The sequence below is a fragment of the Columba livia genome, chromosome 1 (genome assembly GCF_036013475.1).
Source record: "Columba livia isolate bColLiv1 breed racing homer chromosome 1, bColLiv1.pat.W.v2, whole genome shotgun sequence".
Taxonomy (NCBI): Eukaryota; Metazoa; Chordata; class Aves; order Columbiformes; family Columbidae; genus Columba; species Columba livia.
Genome location: NC_088602.1, coordinates 78,849,909 through 78,874,900, shown reverse-complemented (window position 1 = coordinate 78,874,900; position 24,992 = coordinate 78,849,909). Strand labels below are relative to the sequence as shown.

At 40.9% G+C, this 24,992-nt stretch overlaps 1 protein-coding gene across 4 annotated transcripts in view; it reads right to left on the bottom strand.

Moving 5' to 3' along the window:
- Positions 1-24,784, bottom strand: part of NRIP1 (nuclear receptor interacting protein 1) — a 147,197-nt gene extending 122,413 nt beyond the window's left edge. For 2 of the 4 annotated variants that reach the window (XM_065063904.1, XM_065063912.1), the window contains exons 1-2: positions 24,635-24,784; positions 21,604-21,764 (exon numbers count right to left, since the gene is read on the bottom strand). The gene's annotated coding sequence lies outside the window, so the exon portion shown is untranslated. Of the gene's footprint in view, positions 1-5,122; positions 5,232-6,396; positions 6,420-21,603; positions 21,765-24,634 lie in introns of those variants that run through there. The other 2 variants (XR_010472902.1, XR_010472904.1) reach the window with 2 other exon arrangements.
- Positions 24,785-24,992: the final 208 nt, after the last annotated feature.

Genomic DNA, 24,992 nt, shown 5'->3' with positions numbered 1-24,992 from the left:
AGACTTGCTATGTTAATTTATTAGACACAAGAATACTTGCATATTAAGCACAAACATATAGGAAGTCAGACTTCACAACTTACTCCTTATACTTTTTTCCTGGGTTTGTGAGATACCGAAATAGCACAAAACCCCAGGCAAACAGAAAGATGTATTTTGCAATGTATCACGACTATCTTTTTTTTATATGAAATGGCAAACGTAGAATGTAGAAGTAACTGGGCTCATACAATAATCTAACAAATCTGCAATGAAAGCACATAGACCAGATGAAATTAGAGAAGGGTCTAACAATAAAATCTCTACTTTGATTTTATGGCCTCCAGTGAGTTTAGGCATGCTTTTATACAGGGATTTGGCTTAAAACAATCTTGTGTACATATAGGATATCACAGGGAATGATTATGGAATGTATGTCAAAATGATGACAGTAGTCACATCTCTAGCAGATGTCACTTGTCATTTACCAACACGTTTGCTTAAGCCTGTCCAAATTTTTATTCTGAGTGAAGATTTCATTAAGTATAATGGAAATCATGGGTTTTATTAGGTCTTTAGCCTCCAAGCTAATGCTATTCTACTAGGTCTCTGAATAAACTCTAAGTAGGGAAAAACAAGCAGAAGCAAATGCGTTTTTAGTTTGTATTTCAACCAAAGAATCAGATTTCTCAACAAGATTGTGAATATTGTGCTACAAATTATTATAGAAGGTCAGATTTCTTATTTCCTCTGCAGGTTACTAGGTAAAGAAAAAATAGCTTATTTTTGTATTCTATCAATAATTGTGTTTTGTCTGCTGAAAAAAACACCAAGCTATTTTAGCTAAAGGCAAGGTTATCTAGCCATCCTTGATTTGGGGCAATCAGCCATCACAAAACAATTCCTTGGAGTAAACACTAGAGTTGGAGACATGCAAACAAATACTAGAATTACAAATTATGGTACCACACATGAAAGAAAAAGAAATCAAAGGGATTACTACATGAAGCAAGTCGGTATTATGCCTCCTACTGAGTCGTTATATTTTGCACGTACTCTGCTTCTGGCGGTTGATGTTTGTTTGTATGTTTATATTGTTGGTGGTGTTTTTTTCTTAAGCAAAACCACATGTTCCAACAGAGTAAATCAGGTAAAACCATTTTTTAATTTTCATTTTTGGAAATGAAATACATTTCTGTGTCTGCCTTTCTTCCATTATACCGGTCTCAACACAGAGCTCAAGAAGACTTAACCCCAATCAACAAGCAACAAAAAACAGTGCCACACACAGTTTAAGGTATTGCCAAATGGTTAAAATTCAGATAAAATTAAAAAGTCACATGAAATGAAGTATAAATTTCCTATTAGTTTGTTACTAGGTTGCTTTTATGTAGTCAATCAAAGCAATGGAAAGGGTCATTAGTCTGTCACAGGCAATGAAGATACTCTGGTCTGCACCGCTATTGGATTTGGCCAAATATTTGGAAGAGACAATTATTGCTTCAAAACAGGAGGTCTCTTTGCTGGAACGAAGAGGCCTTGTTGAAAAGTTACTAGCTGAGCAGCACATCAGTTCTAAGTTTTACACATGAATCAGCCTCAGGGAAGATTCACAAATATAGCCTTAATAAAATATTTTTCCACTACTCCACCACTCTAAAAACTTAAAGAGAGGAATTAATTACATAGGGACAGATCTTGGACCCTCAGAGCTACCATTAGTTGCTAGGCATGTCCTGTGAATCAAAGATTAGACCCCAATACATAAAATAGCATTAATATCATTAAAGCTTAGAGTCATTTCAGCTGCTAGTAAGAGTTATAAAAATGTAAAGCATTGCCTGGGAAATGATAATGTATTTGCTTTTTGAAAGACTGGTGTGACTGTACTTGTAATCAATCAGCTCAGTTGCTACAACTGCACTGTAAGAAGCGTAAGAGTAGACTTGCTGTAGATAGACACTGAGAAAAAGCGATGACAATGGCATGCAGACACATCAGAAGCTTTTTTTCCTCTTACATAAGGTCTCCATCAATTAAAATCGTAATTCATGAACAACATCGATAACAAAATAACACTCCTGAAAATTTGGCAGTAAAGTGGAACTCAAAGTGGATGCTCTGAATTAAAAGGCAGCAAAGAGTCCCTTTGCAGCCAGGCATAGCAGCCCCATAAAAGCTACAGAGTATCAGAGACTGCACTGCTGTAATTTACTTGTCCCTCCCTTTCTTTTTATACTATCCCAGCAAAAGTGACACGGTAAGTTATAGAAAAGACAGAGCAGATCCATGCAGTGTTTGAAGTACGGTAGCAGTTTCTGTATTAAGGTGATCCTGCTTCACCTGAGTTAACACTTCAGGGCCTCACAGATGGGACCAACTTCAGAGAAGTATCTATATAAAAATAAAGGTATCATGGATGAGATCATACTATCCCTCAGTGTACCCAGACTTGCTTCCATCCACCCAGAGTGTAGGGAACTGTAATCTAAATTGGTGGAAGCAATTGTATCAGGCATACACGTGAGAAATGTCTGTTTCTGGATATGGGATAATCTACTTTACGATATGTTCTTATGTTCTCCAGTTTCTTCTTCCCACATCTGTTCTTTTTGGCTCTATGTGTACAACAGCTGCATATTTTGGGAAACTGATTTCAAACAAAGGAAAACTATTCCTTGCTTTTCTAATAAATCACTCTTCAGATGGTAATGTAACTCCAGAAATTCAGATAATTAAGCCAAAATATCAGCTATATTTTCATAAGAAAATAGCATTATTTCCATAGTGATATCCCCCCCTCTATGTAGAAAATCAAATAGATAGGTGCCACATAGAAATAAATTTGTTTATGTCTACTTCTGTCCCAAAAATTAGTGTCCAGCCTTCTGTACATACATCTTGTACAGTTTTATCATGCCCTGTCATTACACCTTTCTGGACTGGACAGAAGCTGAACAAAAAAAAAACCAATGAGAATTATGGTATTTTAACATAAGGAATAGAAATACATCATGGTCCATAGAGAGGAGGGTGGGATCCAGGTTCCTTCGCTGAAGAGGAATAAGGATATTGACCCCAGAGAAATTTCAGCCAGCATGAGGCTGTTGCTTCTCAAAAGTCAATTCTCAAGCATAGATAGTGAACATGACAGGAACACGTCACCATCAACAGAGAAGAGCTGACGAAGCATTAGCTCTTCTGAATCCCAAACCTGTGTATTACTCATTTGCTAAATTCTGAAGTCTTCATTCAAGTCCCATTATTGCTCAACTTAAAAGGAGTTACTATTAAGGAAATATGCAGCAAGGTTTTAATGATCAAGGATAACATGCAAGCACTACATATGCCATATCATTAATAATTTTTTAATAGAAACAAAATAATGTATATGTTTACATTTTCTTGCTTAACCTTTTCATATTTATACAGAAAATAAGTGAAGATACTGAGAAAGTATTGCACAAGAAGTTTCTCCTGTCCATTATATGTTCACGAAACATTTGAGAAACGAACCAAGAATGTGAAACTCAAACCAATCAACTCTGTGCCAAATGTTACGGATTCCATAAGTTTAACACCCTTTTCATAATCTTTCATAAAAATCAGAGTACAGCTTCCCACCCAATTCATTAATGACCGCTCTTTTAGTTTAATATCAGGTAGCCTGCAGGCCTTTTGTTTGCTTTTAATTCAAAGGCTGGCTAGGACATCTAAGGTGTGTTAATAACAGCCCTGTACACTATCTAATCTTTTTGGTCTATACAGTTTGACTATTTTTTTTGAGAGAGGATTAATAGTGTCCTTTGAGTTTATGTGTAACAAAACATGGCCGGTGCTCATTAGACAAATACAGCAGAGTATTTGTTTTTAAAAGACAGTACCAACCAGACTATTTTCTGCATAAAGCAACTCCTGCATGTGGTAACAGTGTAGCAACAGTACAGTGTAGATGTAGATGTACATGTCTGACATGCAGATTTTCAAACTGCATACATCAATTAGAAAGCCATATACAACAAGCATCAGATGAAACCTCACAATCTGTCTGAATAATACAATTTTAGGCAGCCCCTGCAAATGTGTGCTCAGCCTAGTGTTTTTGTAATCCTGCTGTAACTTAAAGGAGACCATACTTCACCACAAAACCTCATGGTGCAGCATCAGTGGTCTCCAGCTTGCTGAGATGCTAAAAGCTGTTTGCAGTCAGGTCTGCTGGCTCCACTGAAAACAAACAGACCTCCCCCCGAGATTAACAAAACCAGTCTTAACTAATGCCAAATACCAATGGCCATTACACTGCAAAAATCCCCAAAGGCAACCAAAAAAGCAACCCAATCACATTAAAAAAAAAAAAAAAAAAGCCATAACCAAAACTTTCTTGGCAATGGCACTGCAAATGGGCTGGAAAGGAGAGAAGTTTGTGCTCTGCCATTTGCCTAACCCTCATTCCTGCTTACCAGCCTCTGGCTTTGCCTTTCAGTATGCCTAGTACAACATTTTGCAGCTGCTCAAAGAGAATATTTCCTCCCCAAATAGTGTACAACACCAGTAGCTTGGAAATTCTGGGACCCAGCAGCCTGGGAGGTCAGTGTTGGCGGGCTGAGCTGAAATGCTGAAACGCCTCTCATCACAAGTGTGCAGAGCCAGATTCCAGACTTGTTCATCAAGCACAACTCAATGGGAGGTTAGCCCAATTAAGTAACACAGAGTTTGGCTCGTTCTAGCACGGGTTATACGACAACAGCAGAAGCCCTTCAGTATGGAAGGCTGAGGCTGTCCCTCTTTTTTACTGTACTGTTACACCTCCTTCCCCCTATCTTCACCTCCACTAGTCCCTCTGAATAGGAGACTTTAAAAGCAAACTGTAAAGTGATGCCGAGAAAAGCATAGATGCAGTTAAAAAAGAACATGGGACATTTGCTTGTTAGTTCTGTATCTCAGTTTTACCGCCTGTCCTATTTGCACCATAAAAATCTGTATTCTTTCCCTATCCCCAAATAATTAGAGAACACAGTATTTATGTCCACGCTGAAGCATAACCGTAGTGTACTCAGGTGTACCTCTCCAAAACCCTTGTGTAGCCTCCCAGTCCCATGCAGTTTGGATCCTTCTGCGTTTCCACTACTGAGATCTTTCTTACCTCTCCAGGGGGCCTCTCAGTTGGGTTATGCAGCTGCAAACCCCCATCAGGAGCACCCTGAGCCATGGAAATCAAAGCAGAGACAAGGGAAAGCCCAGCACCCCTCCACCTGCAGACAAGGGAGTTACATTTCATGAAGGAGTTGATCAATGTGAAGACATGAAGGCAGGTTGGTGTAACTGAGATGCATTTTTGGCTTAACACTCCAGTCAAACATAATCCCTTCTGGTCTCTCCTTCTGCCACAAAGCATTTAGTCTACCATGGTTCTCATTGCTATGGGGGTCACACAACAGGAATGTATCTAGATAGGACTGAGAAACACGTGCAACTTTTTATAAAGAATAATGGATAGCCTACATTATTCATAGCATAACTGATTTCATTTGCATTGTGCTTTACTTTCCAGATTTTTAAACAAGGACATCCTAATGGGACTGTACAGGTATATTTCTTCTAAGATTTATGCTCTACACTAGAATTAGATGTCTTCCCCCAATACTGTTATTAAAATTAGCATTACACATTGTTAGATTGTTGCCTAAAATAACATGGTTAAATATTGTCTACAACACCTGCATCTTCTGTTTCTCTAACACAGAGAACAGATATAAAACTTAAAAATAATGACAAAGACAAAAAGTCAGGAAAGCAAGAAGAAATACACCTCTAAAAGCTCTTATAATGTAATGTTTGAGGGCTGCTTAAAACAAAACAAAACAAACAAACAAAACCACAAACAAACAAACAAAAAAGTAAAAAAAAAATGAAGGAAAAAAACCTCAAACAAACCCAACAACAGAATATCCAAGGCAATGGAGAGTGGCTTGGAGTAGATAAGAGTTGATTCCCTCCCTTTAAAGTCATAACCCTGTTTTTTTTTTCCCCAGAGATACTCTTCTTGTGCAGTGACTTCACAACATTTTCTTTAGAAAAAGAAAACATTGCACATAAATGCACCTGCATTTGTCACTGTCTACATTGGGACTCAACTGATTCAGTGAATCTGTTTTAGAGACTATCACTGATAAGTCACTGAGAAGAAAACACTGATCATCTTGAACCAATAACGGACATGGTCTTATGCCTCTTCTACTGAAAAAAACAAAACAAAACAAGCAAGCAAACAAGCAAATAAAAAACACATGAAAAAAACCCACCACACAAAATCCCAAACAAACAACAACTAAAAAAAAACCCCAAACCAGACAACAACAAAACCGCACACACACACACACAAACCCCACGAAACAGCCCACCATGGAAATTACAGACCTCACACAAAGAGAAAGCAGAGCTGACTGCATTCTTCATTCTTGATACCTGAAAAATCTGTTCTCTTCCTTGTACTAATGCAGAATTTCCCTTGGAGGACAAAGTAGAAGGGAGTTGTCATACTAGGCATTCTCATTTGCTCCTGCAGTCTTTCAAGAACTGCTTTTTTAAAAGACTGGAAAGTTTGGTTTGTTTGTGTTTTTTATTTGTTTATTTTGGGGTTTTTTGTGGGTTCTTTGTTTGGTTGGTTTGGTTTTTTTTGTTGTTTTTTTTTTTAATTTTCTTGCATTCACACACAATATTAGATGTTGTTTAAACCCAGTTCAGCCAATTGGAAATGGCCCATCAATGTCAGCATCAGAGAATCAGGCCCTGAGACCCTGTTCTAAAGTGCTGCAGAATAACAAGAGACTCCTTTAAAATCATCCAAGCAAAAAATGAGTAAAAACAGGCATTCATGAAATGTTATTGTCCAAGATAAAATAGTAGAGGCTAAGGAGAACAAACAATATAAATAGAGAACATGTTTTTCCTTGCCTGCTTCACAATAGCTAAGATTCTTTAAAAAAAAAGAATAGGTAGAAAGATAAGACATGCATGCCTGATATTGAAGAAAAGACTGTTTGTACCCAGCACACTGGATAAATTGTTCAAGAACAGTTCAGCCATGTCAAAAATGACCCTCTCATGCTGCCAAGGTCAGTCAGACCCATAGCCCGTATTAGTCAGAAAGGTCATCACCACTTGCATGTTTCAAATATATCCACCTGATTTCTCTTCGGACTTCACAAACTTAGTGCAGAGCAGCCGGGTGGGGGATTTTAGGTGTGGTATGGTTGGCAGGTGTTCTATCGATGGATCAAGAGCTGTGCTGAAGACTACCAGAAAGCCCGTATGTTGCTGCAGACCCCAATTATCTGCCTAAGAGGACTGTGATAGATATGTGCTGGGTGCACATACAAGGTCTGCTTGCTCACTCACACACATCCACATCACCGTGACTAGTAATAAACTATCTAGCTGGGGCTATTGCTGTATAGCCAACACACTAGCTTTTATGTTCCAACTGAATCTATTGAATCTCTGTGTATTTTTTTAATACCAGGAAAGAAAAGGACAGGTCTGACCCCTAAACTCTTAATTCCTGGTTATAATCCCACTTCACTCCTAGTGTTCAGGGCAACATCTGTTTTGATTTCAGCCTGATCTCTGGAAGACCATCTAATGTTTAACAACACAAGGAAAAAATTCCCATAGAAATTCATTATACAGGTGCATCCTGAGAAGCAGTTTACTTGAACAGGAAAAACAACAACAATGCATTAAGATGTAAATTAAATGCATGATGGTAGTTAGTCTTCTACTGAAGCAATTCCCAGTGTTATTTTGACTTATTGATCATTAGAGGAATGCTGGAAAGCAGCAACTTTAAACATTTGCTAATCAATTCTCCTATTTCTGCAATTTGGTAGTTTTGTTTAAAAACACTGATTTCAGAAGAAATTTCAAGTTAAATTGTATAGCTAAAACTGTCTGACCCTTGCATTGGAAATGTGATGGAGCTACGTTGTGGCAGAAATCAGATAAAACACTTTGTGGTCCTTAGCTGTGTGTGTAGAGAGTTGAAAAAAAAAAAAAAACATAAAGGGAACAGTTGAAATAACCAGTGGGAATTACTTTGTGGGATCTCTTTCTTTCCAAATTTTAAAGCTGCTTTTTGAGAGAGATGTCTTGCAGAGTATACAAGGAAGGGAAGGCTCAGCTGGAACACCTCACATACAGCTTGAAAGAAATAGCATTTGGCTACACCATGATCCTCAATATCATTTCGTAACAATTCTAGCAAAGATTTTCCCAATTCTTATAGAATTCTTGCCTTCAGACAATAAGTCTTCTGTTGTTGTCTCATTTCTCTAAAGGAGACCTGTGTGTGATTATACCCACACATCCATTGTATTCACTAAGTAGGCTGGATCCCTATCGAGCACAGAGGAAAACTGAGGGTAGGCGTGGAATTATGCTATTTTAAATTAGCTGTAGCTTTGTCCCATGATGTCTAGTCAACAGATATGCATCATTGCTAATTGGCTGTCCAGTCTCATCTGTCCATGGTTGAAAGATAAAAGTGTGAAACAAACTCCTCTAGGTTTTAGGGCCAGAAGAGACTAAAGTTCAATTCATTTTCGTGTGGGTTTTTTCCAGTGTTTTCAGAACTTGAATACCGAGCAGATTTCCCCAGAAACCTTGCAAAAAACTTCCATAGGAAGGTTTTTGGTTTTGTTTTGGTTTGTTTTTTTTTTTTTTCCCAAAAATGAATTCACTGTCGCCTACTAAAAAAAGGAAAAAAAAGAAAAAACGAAACAAAAACTAAGCACCCTGGAAACTGCAGATCAAGAATTTCTCATTTGTGCTCTGCAGTATGCCAGCAGTTAATGACATTACAGTGACTTAAGTGAGAGGTAATATGTAAACAAAGAGAACAGAGGGGGAAGGAGAAGAGCCTAGTCTGCATTGAATAACAACAAAAATCAAAGTGAAATGAAATCAAATTGTGCTGGCAACCTCTGATTTTTGTAACTATTACAGAACCCAAGTACTCCTCTGTTGAAGCCAGGACTTTCGATTTTCCAGATTTTCTATTAACTGTACCTGCCAATGATTACTTACTAAAAAAGTTTTTGTATACATACTGGAAGTATATTGCACAGGGCAATTACTGTCCTACCTCAAGTGTGATTTAGTAGAGTTCAAGACAGGAACAGACGGTGCGGAGACTCACTCTACGTTTCTCACGGCCCTTTCATCATATATACCCTGAAAGGCCCTTCCTGTGCTCTTAGAGCACAGCAGTGCAGATGGTGCTTAACATCCCTGCACTGTGCTGCTTGCACACAGTTCTTGTTTACTTTGAACAATGATTTCTAACTCAAAGCTTCAGAGCCAGCCCATGCCACTTTCTGCTCCTGAGCTAGGACACCCAGTTCTCTGCAGCACTGAGCTGCAGAAGCCATCTTGAGCTAGCATGGGCATTACTTGATTTCAGAAGTCCTTTCTGTGCTACTATTCCTTCCTCCTCCTCCTCCTCCTCCTCCCAACATATGTGGGCACACAGCTGTGGGCGACACTGACCAAACACACACAAAACAAACACAAAAGAGCTCTTTTTCAGCTGATGCATAACTGAGTGGAGACTAAAGGGCTGGGGCTCACTTAGCCTGGGGAAGAGATGGCTCTGGGGGTACCTACCAGCCACCTGCCTGGACCAACAGGGCAGTGATAAAGGAGATGGAGCCACATGCTGGCATCAGTGTGTTGCAGAATAAGACACAATGGCTGGAAGTTGAAACAAGAGAGGTTCAGGCTGGAAATAAGGAGCAACATTTTCCCCATGAGGTCGGGCAGGCAGTGGAGAAGGTCACCCAGCTGGGCTGTGAAGGCTCCATCACTGGAGGTTTTCAAGAGAGGCCTGGACAAAGCCCTGAGCAGCCTGGGCTGATCTCACAGGTGACCCTACTTTGAGCTGAAGGTTGGACTAGATACCTCTTGACATCCCTTTTAACATAAACTACTCTATTGTCCTTCAAAAATAAGTGAGTAAATTAAATGGTTTGGTTTATATGCGCACCTGCCATTGCTCTGGTACATCACAACTACGATCTCAGGACAAAGCAGATATTGAGTCTTTGACGTACTCCTGCTGGTACGTGCCTTGTAAAGGCAAAGGCTTGGGTGTCCCCTGGCCCCTTTGCACAGGGAGCACACGGGGAGCTTTGGGAAGAGCAGGCCGGGCCATTTTGAAATGTGGGGAAGCTCAGGTTGCTGTCAGACACATGCTGACCTGTTTGTATCTCAATGCAAAATTTTTCTCGTATTTGGCAGGCAGTTATGTCGTTTGTTGCTGACAGAACAGAACCTATACCGGTTACAGGCAAAAGTCTCAGAGGCTGAATTGTTTAATGGAGAGATTCTCAACAAACACTTAACTTGTAACACAATAAAAATGCATTTCTAAGGCACCTTTGAAATACCAATATTTAATAATGGCCTTCATACAAAAGGTACTTGCAGATGCCTACATACCGTTTCAATTAAGATATAAACAGACATAAAACTATTTAAGCAGAAAATACGGTGTCTTTTTGAACAGCTCATAATTTAAGATCATAAAACTGAGAGTGACTGTGGGGCTCACAGCCTGTCACTGGTTTGAATTCAGATAAATGTCAACAAAGTTGACTGTGTCAATTCAGTCACTCTCAAGCTATTCCTCATCTACATTATGGAGACCCTCACCACACTTCATATCCTTACCATGATTCTGCACAGAAAACCTTGAAACTAAAAAGCCAGAAGGAAAAGTGGTTTCAGGACCAGACCAAGACTGAAACAAAACCACAAGCTTGTCCAGGGAGACATTAATTAATTTTCCATCCATTTTATTTATTTGGTGGATGAACACAAGTCTTCATTTTCCAGAGAGATGGACCCTGAACACAAACATGTTCTTTGGTAGACCTCAAAATAAGTGAAGGGCCTTTCTACAACTCAGGCCAGAAAAATATCAACTTTTGTACTTCAGACTTTAAAGTTCTCTTTAGAAACCACCTTCTTTTTAAAGCCTCAGATCATTGTTGTTAGTGGTTGATGACAACTATTACCGTTTGTGACTCTTCATTTTTACATATATACAGCAAATGTATTTTTAAAAGGACGAGGGGGAAGCGATCCCACCCAAGTACATAACATAATCACCAGTTATGCTCGGGGCATGTATTAGTCACTTCTCAAAAACCAAACAACCCCAGTACCATTACATCCATCGCACTAAGGATAGTTGCAGGTAGGTGTGTTGACTACCAACACCCAGCGGGGGATCAAAAGCTCTTGCTATCTGACCTTCCTTTCCCTAGCAGTGAGGAGGGCTCTGGGGTTGCAGCTGGCTTCAGCTGCCCTGGTTGGAGGTGATAGGTGCTGGAGGATGGTGGGGGACACCTGGCTGGTCCCCCCGCCACTGACTGCTGGCGTCTGAGCCGACTCCATGCGCTCAATCAGATAGGTTAAAAGAAGCTTTTCAAATATGCACCTGGGGATCATACAGAGCAGCACGACTATGTAACTGAGTTAGATATAACATGTGAGGCAGCCTAATACCTTTGAGGATGAGAAAATTACTGCTCATTATGCTAAGTAATGCCTTATATCAGCATGTAAATAACTTTTCTTTGTACGCAATCACCAAAGACTTCTCAACAGAAACTTAATATATCTGATTTGTTTATGCATTCCTGTAATTTAGGGCATAAGATTTTACACTGAAACTAGATATGAAAGTGTGTCACTAAAATTTTTCCGAGTTATGTGTTAGGATCCATATATATTCATATTTATACATACAAAACTGTTACATACACTGTCTCTGTGATGGGCTGAATCAGATACAATGTTAAATATAGAGCCATATACTGTATTTTTCAAGAGATTTCACTCATGTCCTTATTTCTGACAGCCATAGTTTTGGTGCGAAATTAAAAGTTAATTTTGTTTTTTGTCCTTTTGTCTTTTTCCTTATCAGTAGTGCCTCTGAGGCATGCTAAAGTATGCCAAAAGTGACCTTCAGTTTACTCATATCATCCTGACACAAGTGATTTAGCCTCCATACTTGTAGGAGTAAACATAAGAAACACCCACTGACTGACAAATATTTCATCAGAATTCAGCCACACATTTGCTCCCAGGCGTAGAGGGGAGGGTGTGTTAGATGACGACCTCATTTAGTAAGGCATCATCATTTAAGTTCACCATCATTATATGTACACTACTATTACCTTTTGCACTCTCAGCCTCTATTTCCTTGTCTTCTTTTAAAGGTTGCTATATTTTGTGGCCTCTTCCACATGCAGCTGCCATGCACTAACTTTGCAGTGCTGTGATTTTGAAGATGGACACAGATCTTTAACCAAGCCTGATGAGGAAAAGATTTTTTCCGTTTCTCAAAAGCACTCCCAGAGCAAGCAGACAAGCAAATTTTGAGTGCTCAAACATACAGAAGTGAGAGAAATTACATAGGAAAGAGCACAACCCCATAAACACCACCCTGTAGAGAACATGCTGATGCACACCAGGCATCTGGCTCTGCTGGAGCTTGTCTCTTCCAGGACAATAGTTGTACCACTGCTTGCAATGATCATAAGCTCTAGACCATTAAATCCAGTGGGGTGATCTGTGCACTCACAGCTATTCTCAGGTGGCAGTCCTTTGATGGATTGGAGCTGGGAGGGCAGCTGAAACAATTTTTAATATGTTCATTATTTGTGACTCGCACGTTTCAAGGCCTGTACAGTGACACAATGGTGGTAGCATCATAGATACAATTCAAATATGAAAAGCAACGGAGATAAAATAAACTGATGGAGATAAGAGCTTTAGTCACTGACTGCAAAAACAAAACCAAAAAAACCAAAACCCACAAAAACACACACACACAAAAAAACCCACCACACACACACATACACACAAAAAAAACCCAAAAAACAAACAAACAAAAACCCAACCAACCAACCAAACAAAAAAAAACCCAACAACTCACCAACTTAAAAAAGGAAACAAAATTCTGGGATGTAGCAATAAACTGAGTCAAATAGGCTCTTGAAGATATAGGACAACTTTTTCTGAAAAAGTTTAGTACTCAGAGCATCATAGAGTATATTCTGGGTTTTACAAGACGCAAGTCACAGGATTATTAAGAAAGGTGATTTCAGCAATACTGTATCACCCAGACCTGGGCTTGAAAGCCATTTTAAAAACTATTGTAGCAGACACAGCAAAGGCCGTGAGGATACAGATACAGAAGAAAGAACAGATGCACTGGAGAGGCTTTGTGAGTGCTTTAGTATAGTATGGAAAAAAAAAAGCATATATAAAAAACAATAACAAAGACAACCTCAGAGACACCACATCCAAGTGAAGCTCAAGTCAGCTCTCAAACAGCAACCAAATAAAAATTCAGCTTTGGCTGCAGATGACACTCCCACAAACCTTTATCTGGCAATGGCCATTCAATGGAACTGCACAGCCACACACACATTCCTGGGCAGAGTGCTGTGGCAACATTCGTTTGGATGGCGCCAAAACGACTGCATTTTTGAAAAGACTTTATCATGCCCACAAGAGAATGGGCAACAGCTAATTCTTCCGTGCAGTGTGGTGACTTAGTATGCTGCTTACAGCTGCCCATGGTGCTGCGTTACCTCCCCTGCTGACTCCGCAGCAGATAAGGAACTGAACCAGCTGGAAGTGCCTGTTTGCTCCCAGCTTAGCAAGAGTGCTCCAGATGGCTCCCTAGACATGGAGTCAAAGCAAGAAGCTTACAGATTTGACCCACTGTCAATTTAACTCCAGCTCCTCTCTGCCAAGTGTATCTCTCATCTTCTGGTCAAAGCTTTGACAAAGGGTGCAGAGCTTATGTGTCTTTCAAAAACGCCTTGTCATGTAGCAGCTTTTGATCACAAACAATGGAAAAGAAAAATCCCGTATGTTGATGCAGACCTCTCTTTCTGACTCACATTTACCCACTCGCAAGCCTTTACTTGCTGTTTTAAATCTTGACAAGCTATTCTTGTTTTCACATGAGATCCATGTTTTGACTCAATGCTAAGAGAAGGTTGTAGAAACATGACTTTGCTACTCAAACTTTTTAGAGACGTTTTCTCATTGAATTTTAGGAAAAAAAAAAAATATTAGAGTCCACTGTCCATTAAAAAAAAAAAAAAAAAAAAGAGATAAAAAATCCTCCAAACATCAAGTAGATATTGACGACTGGTTACAACAACACTGCTGTAAGAAGACTCAGGTGCCTTTGATTTACACTTAGTTTAGCACATTTTGAATAAAGATCTGCCATACAAGGAAGAACTTTTCATTGCAAAATACTTCAACAATTTTATCATTCACCAACGTTACATGTTTTGTTTTTTACCATATTATCAAGGGAAAACACAAGCTTGTGAAAAATACATTTTGGAGAGATTATACCTGCCAGAGCCACCTCATCTAGCACGGCAAGAACAGGATTCAAGACCTGGCCATGTATTTACAGCAATTAGCAACACATGGCAACTTCACTAAATTAAAGATCTCATGACTGCTTAAAGTATTTGAAGGACCCAAGGCTAAATCAGCTGATCCTTAAAGAACCTTCAGTAGCAAAGCCTCTCTGTTACTATTTTGACATCAATATTTAGGAAGAAAGAAAAAGTCCTAGTTACAAAAACAATAGACATGTAGATGCCAATTCAGACTGTGTATGCACATACGTCAGTCCCGCTGGCAGTGTTTCAGGCCCACCAATGCATCAGAAAGTGAGGAGAACTTCAGCCTGTGAAGGTTCATTCTGAATCAGGGCACACAACGCGGACGCAAAGAGCCACTTCGAGTTTCGATACACAGCTGCTCTGGGAACACATCTGTCCTTGTGTGCGTGTTCCCAATCAATGCAGGAAGGTCTTCTGCAGTGATAGGACCTTCCTTAGAAGAACTGAAGTTGGAGATTGGGGATTTTCTTTGTTTGTTTTTAAAACCAAAACATAGTCTAGACTTGTGTACTTGAACAGAATCCGTTTTCTATTAATTCAGTCAGGGATCAAAACCAGCCTGTAACTAATCTGTGTAATTTAACTTGTAGCTTTAGTTTTGACTATTATATTCCTACAACAAATAATTGTTTGCAGAAACTATTATCAAATCATGCTATGTAGCACATAAATCAAACAGAAGTGGAAGCAAAACTGATGAAGGGCTAATAGCCAGCAAATTAGTCACTGAGCTCTATCCAATGCCTTCTCTCCGACACAACAAGGTGTTACATCTGAATAAGGGTGATATTTTTCCCCTCCTTGTTTTGTTTTGTTCATTTGTTTCCCTTTAAGTGAGAGGTTTGCTTGATATATCATCATCTTGCTAGTAAAAACATCTTTAATGCATTTTATATACACTTCATGCACACACTTGCTATTTCCGCGTTCAATGTGAAGACATCATCTGCAAATTCTTATTTTGTGAACGCTTTAATTTCTGAATGGTTTCTTCTCCCTTTCTATAACACTTGCCACTCTCTTGCAGGGTTTATGCTCTCTAAAGGGCCAACAGAACAGCAAAAACTATAGGTAGGAATAATTTGAAGATATGTAATGGTCAAATCAAACTGAATTGCATTTAAAAAAATCATATCAGTTCCATTAGGAGTAACTTTTAAAAAATCAAATTCAAATGTGAAAGAACAGAATAAATTATATTTAAGAGCTCACGTAATAAATTAAAAATTCCAACCGTCCTTATTAATGCTTTTATTCCATCTACCCAGTTTTTCCTCTTCCTTCCATGTTTTTTTCACCCATTTTACCCTGTATCTCTCTTATTTTCCCCCTTGCTGACCTACATACCTCCCTTTAATTAAATATTAATTAAATATTATAAAATTAAATATTTCCCTTCTTAAAAGCCATCTTTCCTTGCTTCCCTCTTTCTTTCTTTTGAACTGTTCTCAGCCCATTTTCCCATGCTCCATCTTCTTTCACCTCTCACAGGTTACGAACTACACTGCATGGGATGGTTTTCAGACTCCTTCTCCAGCCACGTGACACCCCAGAGCAGGTGGTCTCAGCAAGGTGCCCTGCCCACACTGCTCTCAGCACCCCAGGCTGGCTTTTGGGTCAGGAGTACCACCTGTACACATTGGTTTCCTTCGGCACACAGGCAGGGAAGGAGCCCTTCTACTTGACCTGAATTAGTGGCAGAGCACCACAAGGGACGATGTTGTGGGCTGCCCCAGCCCTGCAGACACAAGAGTTGAGTCTGAGGCTCCAATTGCAAGACTTATTCTTCTAGTTGTTGCCCTGCCCTAGTTCTGATTTCATTCTGCCTTCACAGAGATGTTGTTCTGCACCTTATGTATCATCTCGGAAAAAGGCACAGGGCCTAGCAGCACCTTTAAGCTGCAAGCCCTCTGTTATAACATTACCCTGCAGGGACACAGGGAGCATCCTTCCTTGGCCCCTTGGACAGGGACTTGTTTCTCTCATAGTCTGGCATATATCTCATACACGGGGATTTCAGCAACTTGTTTAATAGGGCACGCTCGGAAAGGATGGCTGTGTGGCTGGGCCCACATGTGACCACAAACACCGCCGGCATTACGGCACCATCTCTGCTTTGTGGGGATACAGAGCCACCAAAGCTGGCACCTGCCTGCTGAGCTCAATCCTTGGTGAGCCTTGCTAGTTTGCCTGGAACAAGGCAGAGGAGGTCAGCCCCTCTGCTTTGAGTTGACCAGAATTAAATATGCTGTTTCTTATATCCAGCCCTCCCAGTAAAGGCTCTTGTAGACTTGTGAATGCAAGCACGGTGCTATTTGCCACACTGACTTTGCAGGCAAGAGAGTCAAGTGGCAGTTTTCACAAACATATGTATAAACTCAAGTGCACTAAGGCAGAGAGGACTGTCCTCATGATCAGACTCAGTGCAGGCCCTGCTATTATAGTTTGTCTATTTATGGTATGTCCAAGTAACCTATCACCATGGCAGCTAAGCAGAGAGGAGAAAATGCTGCACACCAGAGCAGATCAGACAGCAGCGCTTGTAAGACATAACCACAGGACTGTATGTCACATCCGCTCCTGGCTGCTGCCATGACCCATTTATGATTTCCACCTGAAAGCTATACAATATGAAAAAGTTTTATTAATGTACCCAAACTACGCTCTTCAAAGATCTTACACTAGCAATAATGGGAAACAAGATAATAAAAACAGGCCAGAAAATGGCAAAAGATATTTAATCTGAAACAGAAAAACAAATCTCATTGCAATTATCATTGTAAAATACACTGCAGTGAGCCAATCCAAGAGGAATGCACTCAGCTCACATAGTGCCTTAAGCAACTTCAAAGGGGAAAAAATAATACATTTAAAGCATATACAGAAGCAGCTCAAGGTTTGTCATCAGCACAGAAAACTAAAAAGTGGGAAAACCCACGAGGGATGGCAGCAGAGGTTAGTCTGTCCTGGGCAGGTGTAGGTCACGGCTGTGTTTTGCGACCTGGGGCTGTGGCTCTCAGCCTTCTCGTTCCCTCCCGTGGCTTACTAAGCCTGGTAAATCCAGCCTGACTCCCCACAGTGAGCGTGCTTCCCTCACCTTGCTGGCTGCCAGCGCTGATATTTTAAAGCAGGCAGCACTGCTGCAGGTGGCCTTTTTGGGGGTGGCTGTGCTGCTGCAGCAGTCTGCTGCCTTAAGCGGGGGGCATCGGTTTTAGTGGTTTAATTCAGGTTAACAAATCTCCCAGCTGCCCACACTTAGTGAGTATCATTTTACATTGTGGGGCAGTCTCAGAGTAAGAGAGGTGGACTGATTTTGGATGAAGTTTAACCGGAGGATGTGTTCCAGAGGCTCACCCAGAGCACTTGAGCTGCTAGCACGAGTCCAAGCTGCTCGAGCTAGTCCAAAGCAAAAACCCCCAGAGCACACACAGTTCACAGACACTGACTCCTCAGTACTCCTGTTTACTGCGCAACCACTCCTCTTGTGCTGCACTGCTTGTCCAAGTCCAAAGTTTGGGGTTGCCAGCATATATATCTGGAGAGAGATAACGTCATGGACAGTGCTTCTGCTTCACCCTAAGGCGGTTAGACAAGAATTCACTCTCTTCTCACGTACGACAGTGCCAGTACTGTGAGAATTTGGTCCAAAGTCAAAACTGGAGGTCAGAAGGCAGGTGCATCTCAGGAGGAAGAGAAATACACTAGAGCTTTCAAGTTCTCTCCAGCTTATTGACTTAGAGTTGCGCTGCTTTTTCCTTTTATATGCATCAGCTGTCTTAGGAACAGACTATTAAAGATGCTATTATAATATTATTTAATATTTTCCTTGGCCATTTCCCACAGGGTATTCATGATCTGACATCCAGATGCTTTGGTAAAGTACAGAACAGTAGTGACCCATTTCTGTAAGGACCAGCACAAGTAGCCAAAGAGGTCAACACAAGCATTTTTGAACAAACAAGTCAGAAAATGCTCTGATTTGTCTTCTTAGAGATCACCTGGAAACAACTAAAGTCTAAAATTATAGTGGGGTTTTCTTTTTCCACATGATTGACTTTTTCCTTGTGCAGCAGCTGAAGAAACCGATCTATGTTGATCACACTTTCATATAAAATTTGAGAAAGATCCTGAGGTGCCAAAGGTCCCAGGCTGTTCCTACAGCCAGTGGTACTGCAGTTGCCTAAGCAGTTCCATTGGACTGGCCCTCTCTGCCCCAGGCCTTTGGCCACAAACAGGAGATATCCTAACCCTGATCAACCCTTGTTTCTGCCTCTCTTACTAGGAAAAGGGATTAACTGGTGGGATAATCAGACATTGTTTACTCTTCTCTAGCTCATGCAGAAAAAGATTAAGGCCAAGATTTTAGTAAGTGGGAACCTAAGGTTAGTAAGCCCATACTGAAACACTTAAATAAATGTCCTGATTTTTTTTTCTTTTTTTAAATCACTGACTTCCCCGTTGCTCCCAGAGGCTTGACTGTTGCTCTGTGAATGCATAGCCTCTCATAATCCAACCTTTATCTTGAGCCAAGATTAAAAGTGTTACTGGAGTAAGAAAATTAACCTAAGGAAGAATTAAAAGTTTGCAAAGAGTTAAGAATAGGCAATAGCACTCCTATAACAGCAAGTGAGTAAAAACTCCAAGCAAAGCAAAAGAGCAAGGAGAAGGAACAGTGAAATATTAAATGGAGTTGCTTCTTCTATTTGCAGTTTAATAATTCAAGAACTATATTTATTTATTCATACTAATTGACCGACGGAGTTATGCTGTGGAATAGCTGAAGAGAAACTAATTGCTGTCTCATTTTATTTTAATAGTATATGAAAATGCAGGCTAGACTGGAGACCTCTTCTCGACTTGTACTGATGTTATCTGCCCTGAGACACTGGCAACTGTCCAGGGACTTGCCTACACTGATATTTAGGACTAACCTTAGGAGTCAGATTAGGTGATTGTGCCTTTGGCTATAATGGGCCACAAATGTGAAGCTCATTTCTTTTGAGATCAATCTTTCCTCCTTTCCATTTATTTTTTCCACTTAGGTTCTGTTATCATTTGCTCAGCCTGTGCAAAGGGGCCTTAAAGTGGATGTAAATGAATTTTGCAAAACCCACACAGGACCCTTTAATACTATTGGAGTAATTGGGGCTTAACTGCAGTGAATCCTGAAGTGCGCTGTCTAAATACAGGCATTCCCAAGCATTTCTACAGTCTCATAATTAACACTCCCACAAGCGCAATGAGACAAAAAACGTGCCATACGTGTTCTGCTGTACAGTCCTCTGTCAGGTCCTGATCCTTCAGCGTTTTCTCTACGCAGTTTCCATGCTCTCCCGATAAATAAATTGATGGCACTCTCCTTGGAACAGAGAGCCTTTTTTCACCTCCCTCACGGTCCTCAGGTCTGGGACCCCTTAGTACACCCCTCCCTCTCTCCCATTCCAGCCCAATTCTTGCACGCACCCGGCCTCTTTCATTAGCAGGAAGGCTGCTCCTGTGGCTAATGATGGAGCCTGTGTGCATGGCAGCTCTTCTGCTCAGCCACCCCCCTGGGCTGGGGCAGGAGTTGCTCCCCACGCAGGCATTGCCCCTGCCAGGGTGGCACGATGGGGAGCAGGGGGGCAGACAGAAGGGCAGAGACACAGGCACTGCACCACAGACCTTGGCAGAGTAACAAAGAAGCCAAACCAAAAATTTGTCAATATTCCAGTATCTCAAGTATACTGGTAGTTGCAGTATTATGGATACACCATCCAAAGCACTGGAGAAGATTCACCCCCCTTACCAGAGCAGAATGCATATGTTACTGTCAGCAGTATATGGCAGGACGTGAGAGCCCCCAAGTATTCGGAGCCTGGCACATAGGCTTGGTTCATCCTATATAGCTAGAAAACAAGGCACTGAACCAGCGCCCTAGCAATTTACATACCCTTTGCATAGATATAAATAAGCTCAGAAGGTGAAAGGCAACAGAGAGGCAGGTCCTTTGAGTGCAGATCCTTTCATCTTCCACTTTGCTAAGGACAGACGTAAAGGCAACTTACCATCCAAGTTGTGCACATTCCTCCTTTGAAGCTCTACCTTTCTCCCAGCCCCAACTTTGCCATTTAGCACTCTCATTACCTCCTAAGGTCTGCTCCTCCCTTCGGCATTTAGTCCCTCTTTGGAGAGGCAAGTGGTTTCCCTCCCTTCCCAGGAATCTTAATTAACCTTTTTCTGAGTGTTTGTTTCCCCTTGCCCCCATTCAGACATACCAATACCTTCACTTAGGTTTGTTTCAATGCTTGCAAGTTATCTGTAATTGCGCTTTTATTTTGTATAGGTCACCAGCTGACCTTCATACAAAACATTGGACTAGATGATCTTTCAAGGTCCTTTCCAATACCTAACATTCTGTGATTCTGTGGTTCTGTGATTAGAATTCAAGTATTCAATTGTCTGCACAACATACCATGCAGAGCTACACCTGTACTGTTATATTTGACAGAGATGGCACCTGCTGTTTTGAACAATGTCAATTCTATACTTAGAAAATCTAGCAATGACTTCTGCCCCTCCTTATGTATTTGCATGATGCCAAATCTTCCTCTCGTCTTTCCAGCTCTAATACTTCACTGGCTGAGCCAAAAAGGCTTCCCTCGTTTTTCGTAGTTGTTTGATTTCCCTAAAGCCAACAGATTCACATCAATCAGAGAGATCACTTCACTAGGACTGCATCTCATAATTTAAAGGTGTGGAGACCTCTTCCTGTTTGAGGTCCAGACAGGACCTGAGGAGGATGGATGTACATGGGCTAAGCATGGTCTACGGCTTTGAATTTGAGCTTGCTAGTTCAACAACAGCTCAGAGAGCCGGCAGAACAAGCACAGGACAGCCTGTACTCCTTCATGTAAACTTGCTTTTACACGTATCTTATCACTCTCTTGGTTTTACGCACGTCTTCTTACTTTTCTCCTTTGACCTCAGGGAACCTTAGCAACCTTCCCCAAGACTTGCTCTGACAGAAGACCTCTACCTCCAGGGCCCCATGATAGCACCCTTTTGTGATAGCAATGATTGGATGGAGAGTCTGGAAACTCATCCAGGAGGCAAATAAATAACCTAAAAACCCTCCTACCTTCACCTTCTGATAGAAGTCTTAGCAACAGCTCTCTCTCCAGGACCCCAAAGACCCTTTTGTTGGGCTGGGGGCTGCGGACCAGCTCTGTGACGTTCCCCTGGGTTGTACCCAGTCGTCCCATGCTGCAGCTGGCCAACAAAGCTTTGACTTCCAAGTCCCTGTAAAATCAGTCAACAAAAATAAGTAATTAGGGGTATATTTGCTCACAGAAAGCAGATTACAAATTACCCACATTCAGCACATGGAAACAAGATTATTTGTGACATAACAGATTGCTACCATTGTAATCCAGAGCCTGTAAACACTTGTTAGTTGTCCACGGGCAAATGCAAATCTGTGCCAGTGTAGCTGTTTTTAGGCAGAGGTGATTGCGAATTATCAGATGCTAACATCTGAACCCATTTCTGTGCCACTAATGCTGTTCCCTGAATGCTTTCCCTGCTAACCTTAATCTGAATGTTGCCTGCATCTTCAATAGCCATAGAACTGGGTCTTTGGGAAATTATTTTATAAACCAAATTTAGGTGATGTAACAGTGAGTTGGAATTCCATAGGGAAAAATTAAGTCTAAAATAATATTAAGTAGCAAATCTGGTTAACTTGGCCTTCATTCCAAGAACCTGTTGATTATATTATTAAATGATTTTAAAAAAATATAGTTAGAAATCAACACTTTGACAAAGTAATATTAGGCATCTTCAAAAAGCAAGCACTCCATGTCCTCATGTGCACACTGCCCATCTCTTGAGAACAGAAGATTCCAACTTTCTGGCAACAAGCTGATAAACGAAGAGCCAGTTTCTCCTCATTTTACAGAACCATGCTTGGGCTCACCACTGTAAGTCTGAGAACAGTAGCACTTTCTTACGTTTTCATTATTTAGGCTTTGTAGAAAATTTCCCATGACACCCAGAGGATGTAGGAACATGAGAATTATATTTTAAGTCATGATTTAGTCACAGTGAAACGCTCGCATAGCATATGCATTTGCAGAAGTAATGGGCCATGAGAAAATGCCTCCTGCATAAGTCCCTGAAAGGCTGGATGAATTCCTTCAGTGTCAGAGTTTCTGACACAGAGTTATCTACAAAAACGGTGTGAGAAGAGTAATGGGCAGGAAGGTCACAGGCAGAACAAGAGTAAAGTCATGTTCTGCTGCAACAAGTGCTACCTAGCAAGACAATATAGTATACTTGCCCTCTTTTAAGAGATTTCTCATTTACCTGCTTGATACTAGTTTTATGACATTTGTAAACCTGAAGACGATGAAGTAACCCATTCTAGAGAACATAAAAATAATTCCATTGCTTGCAAGATTTTTGGATACTGCACGTATATATCAGTGCATACTTTGGGTCTCGTATCACCATTGGCTCAAGTACAGTTCAAAACTGACAAATGTGTATTACTTATTTTTCAGAGCATGTAACGCAACTGATCCCATCTGGAAGCATCTCAGCAAGGAATATATTTTTCAGCTACCTGAAGGATTTCCCAGTCCTGAGCTCACTCTTTCTTGGCCTCATCCCTGGTGCAGCAGATGCCAGGATCCTCACGGGGCCAAGGGGGTGTCAGAGGGGTGCTGTGACACATGGCCGCCCCTCTCTGTGTGGTGGCTGGTCACCGTATCTGTGCAGCTGAATCAGAGCAGGACCTTTCTGCTGCTGCCCAAGGATTCCCCTCTGTGAGGAGGTTTCTCCCAGGGCCAGGTTGGCTGGCAGCAGCAGGGAACAGTCCCAACGTGCTGTGAAACTAGGGCCGTAATATGTTAATGCGAAGACTTCTTCCAAGTAATCTTTACCATCTGTTGTCTCACACTGATGTTAGTATTAATAATTTATGGGCCTTCTCTTAGGGCTGAGGAGGAAGCAGAATGCTAAGCTCTAACACAGAGACAGCATCAACTTCTTTTTTTTTTTAATGAGATTGATGTTGCTCTATATGATATCCTCACACAGGGAATATATGGTACTGCTCGGCTTTCCATTGCTGTTGCTTTTGTAAGTCTTTTGCTGAAAATAACAGTGTCAAGATATTTATTTTAGTCCAGTTCCTCTGTTGCTTCTTTCCTTCTAAACTAAGGCACACAGCCTATCTGGTACATCAGGAAAGTGCACATAAAGGTCAGAGGCAAAGCATAAGCTAACAATATAAGTCGTATTATGGGATGCAGTTACTGCCAGGCAAAAACAGGCAGGGTTCCTCCTTCTGCTATCCAAGGGACTGCTAGGCTGAAGGAACATAGTTGTGCTACCAGTTTAAGCCAGCAGAATCTCCTTGCTATATTTAACCTTGATCTCCTCAGAGACCAAATATGCAAATCACAAAATGTGATGCACGGCAAAGGCTGCTTTCATAAGGGAGAGCTAGGTTGTAGTCCCAAACAATCAAATCAGCCTTTCCTACTCACAAGGCTTCACTTTAATCCCTTATTAACAGGATTAATAGCAGACTTACAGTTCATACCATCTTACTCCCCTTTTACACAAACCAATCTAGCTGCTTTCACAGAGGGACAGGTGGATTAATAGTCTTCGTCAAAAACTACAGTGATAATGCAGAAAATTAGCCAAAGGAAGGGATTCCAGGGTGAAAACAGACAGCTGGAAGATTGCTATCAAAACCATGCAGTGACTTCACCCGCAGATAGAAATGTGAAATGCGTGGGAGACCCTTCTGCTTCTAAATTGAAAAACAAAACAAAACTCCTGAAAGATAAACAAGTACAGTAAAGGAATAAGTCTCCCTATTAATAAATGCTTACCAGAGGATAAACAAGTAAAGGAATAAAGAACCTGTGAAGCTCAGAAATGTGGAGGCATTTGGTGAAACATAACTCCACTAAGAAACGCAAAGCTCTGACAGAGTGTTATACAATCTTTGATTTCTTTTAATAACAGTTGAAGGTCAGATGCCACAGCTCTTCCTGGAAATCCTAAAAAGACTGGGTGGCTCCCCAAGTTAGAAAGGAACTGCCACATCGTATATTGTGCAACATATAGCTACTGACTAGCGTATATTATATTACCTCCAACAGCTGACTTAGACCCAGTTGTCACAAAAGCCTTTCGCACTCGGGCAGCAGCACGTAGCAGTCACACACAACCAGCCCTGGGGCGGCAGGACCCCGGGCGGGCTTGGGAAGGTCGGGGGGGTCAAGCCGATTACCTCCACCAGCCCCCCTTTCCCCGCACAGGGCTCAACGGGGTTACCCGAGTTCACAGCGAGCTATTGACATTCAGCGGCATTGCTTACTCATTACCGGATCAGCAGGGGACTGTCTGGGGCTAAAAAAGTTAACCCTTCCCGTGCCCTGATTATTGTGCTTTATTTATTTTTTTTTAATTTATTTAATTCTTTTTTTTTTTTTTTTTTTTTTTTTTTTT